Source organism: Equus caballus, chromosome 15, assembly GCF_041296265.1.
Source record: "Equus caballus isolate H_3958 breed thoroughbred chromosome 15, TB-T2T, whole genome shotgun sequence".
NCBI lineage: Eukaryota > Metazoa > Chordata > Mammalia > Perissodactyla > Equidae > Equus > Equus caballus.
Genome location: NC_091698.1, coordinates 66,725,360 through 66,728,397, shown reverse-complemented (window position 1 = coordinate 66,728,397; position 3,038 = coordinate 66,725,360). Strand labels below are relative to the sequence as shown.

The window sequence follows — 3,038 nt, the reverse complement described above, 5'->3', positions numbered from 1 at the left end:
ATACACATGAAGAGCGATGAAGCAAACGTGGCAAAATGTTAGTAATTGCTCAATATTTGCAATTTGTAGAACTGGCCTAAAGGATAAGAGCTAATTTTTATTTGATCCTCCATTATCTTAAAGATACTTATCTCCATTATCTTAAAGATAACTATCTTTAGCAGAGTAAGCTAGGCATAAATATTTGGATGAAGCATTAATAATTCTGTCACTTGGACACTAGGCATCAGTTAGACTCACTATCTGGAGATTTTCACCTTTTTTTTCTTAACCACAACCCACAATATCAGGATTCAGCACTTATATATGTAGTGTCTCGTAGTGCAGATATAAAATAGGGTTTATTGGGGGCAAACTTACACAGAGAGAAGGAGCAGATGCTCATAATCTTCAGGCCCTTATCTCTCCAAGGAGAAGCTTGTTTAGGTGGCATAGCTGGACCGCACACCCCAGGATGGTTTCCAACAGAGAATCTCTCCCATTCTCCAAGGCTCTGTATGTTCATAGGAACAAGGGGCAGGGAACATTTATGTGAATGTGTAACAATGAAAGTTCCCTGTTAGAGAAGTGGCCCTGTGAAAAAGGAGTTCTAGAGCCCAGCAGTTGATGGCAGTCTGTTCTTTCATTGAGTTAATTGAGACCTGCTGAGCCAGTTGTCTTCTTAGTTACCCAAAGGGAGAGGAAGTCAGCCTCCAGGGCTACCTGGATTTGTCTTTGCTCTCACATTGCCCAGCTAAAGACACTGTTTCCCAACACCTTTGCATCTTGGTGTAGCCATACAACTAAGCCGAAGTCATTGAATTTTGAGCAGAGGTGATATTTGCCCCATGATGTCTTTAAAAGGAAGCTGCTCACCCTCACCTTGTTTTTTATCCCTTCACACAGACTGGAATGAAGATGTGGGAGTCGTGAGCAAGCTTCAACCAAATGGATGAGGACAATACCTAGGAGACAGAGGAGCAGTCAGATAGAAGGGACCTGGGTGCCTGCATGGCTGTGTGGAACAGAGCTGCCTACTGCTCTGGACAATCTACAAGCTCAGATTCACACGAAAGTAAAATAAACCTATCTTGTCTAAGCCTCTACTATTTGGTCCCCATTAAAGCCTCCAAATCAATATTGTAACTGATACATGTATACAATACTGAAAGAAAAGTTTCACAAAACAGTATCCTTACAATAGGAGTCAGTCTCTGACATTTTCTACTCTATTCTATTCATTTTTTTAAAATGCTGATCCCAATCTATTAAATTGATTTCATTATCCATTAATGGGTGGCACTTGTAGTACAAAAACCACAAAGGTGGATCCCATGAAATTGTTCTTTTATAGATCAGATGTGCTCAAATATTGGCAATTTCATATAATTGAATCAAATAGATGTCTATGAATCAAATAGTTAATGCCTGCTTTCTTCAAGTTTATAGTCTCAAGTGGACAATAATGACCAGCCAGTGAATGTGTACACACAAGTGATTCTGCAGTTCCTAGGCGTGGACTCATATATGTTGTGTGTATGCACACACATGTATACAGGAATGGAGGGTCCTCAGTGTAAGAGTGTTCATTATCCTGATTCCTATATTTACAGGTTGCTTTACAAAGCAAAAGTGATCAAAATGTGAAAATATTCACTAATAAAGCGACCACTTATAAAATGAGTCTCTACTCCAAACATACTTTCTTCTTTACTGGTAATGTCTAACTACATACCGTTTTTTGGTCAAACTCTTTTTTGGTCAGTTTCTTGTGCATTGTTAGACATATACATTGCAAATATAATGGAAATTAATTGCAAAGTAAAGTGGTAAGTCTTTCAGAAGACACAGAACTTCATCAAATGAAAGAAAGTGAAAAAGAACTACTTGAACCACATGCAAAGTCATTGTCAGAGTTAGAGCAAGTAACAATTGTTAAAATCCACAAGGACGACAACAGAACTAGCCCTTCAAAATATAACAGAAGTCGTTGGAACACTACTAAGGAATAGAAAGAAATGAGCTACAGATACACACAACAACGTGGATGGATCTCAAAAGACATTATGTTCAGTGAAAGAAGCCTGACACAAAAAACTATACACTGTATGAATCCATTTATTTGCAATTTTAGAATAGGAACAACTAACCTATGGTGATGGAAACCAGATCAGTAATTGCTTGGAGAGGGGTTGCTGATTGGGAAGGTCATGAAGGAAGCTTCTGAGGTGATGGGAATATTCTGTCTTGATATGACTTCCTAAAACTAATTGAATGGTACACGTAAGACTTGAGAATTTCAATATATATAAATTATATCTCAAAAATTTATTTATTTTTTGCATAGAGAGAGAGAAGTACTTGGGAAAAATTGAAAAAGCATCAAATATTTTTGCAAAAGATAACCCTTTTTAATGGTTATACTGCAAAAGTCAAATAGGAATTGATCTAATTTATATCACACCATCAAACAATTTTGTCAGAAAGATTATATACCCTCCCAAATAAGAAATACTTGGTTTATTCTTTGCTCTAAGAATTGTAATAGTTGTAATTATAAACCACATTTTGTGAACTATACATTAAAACACTGATGATTTTTATTTCTCTTTTTAAGGATAAATTCTCTATCAAAATTTGGTCCTCATTTTAAGTAGACTCACTTTAAAATGCATTCATTCAACAAATATTTATTGAGAGCCTGCCACGTGCCTGGCATGGTTCTAAGTGCTTGGACTATATCCGTGAACAAAATGAACAAGGCTTCCTGCCCCTGTGGAGTATGTGCTCTCACAGGGAGACAAGCAACACACAATAAATACACAAAATAAGAAAGCAGAGAAGTATGAGGGGGAACAGCTAGATCTAACACCCTGAGATGGGAGCGTGCTTGGCATGTTCAAGAGACAGGAAGGAGAGCCAGAACTGATGGCCCAGTAGTTAAAGTTCAGTGTGCTTCCCTTTGGTGGCCCAGGTTCCATTCCTGGGCATGGAACCACACCACTCATCTGTCAGTAGCCATGCTGTGGCAGCAGCTCACATAGAAGAACTGGAAGGAC

At 38.0% G+C, this 3,038-nt stretch overlaps 1 long non-coding RNA gene across 1 annotated transcript; it reads right to left on the bottom strand.

Annotated features, from left to right (window-relative positions):
• Positions 1-360: 360 nt before the first annotated feature.
• Positions 361-2,248, bottom strand: LOC111768104 (uncharacterized). The gene is made up of 3 exons (XR_002800168.2): positions 2,130-2,248; positions 862-944; positions 361-493 (listed from the first exon to the last, which is right to left on the bottom strand). It is a non-coding gene; the product is annotated as an uncharacterized lncRNA (long non-coding RNA).
• Positions 2,249-3,038: the final 790 nt, after the last annotated feature.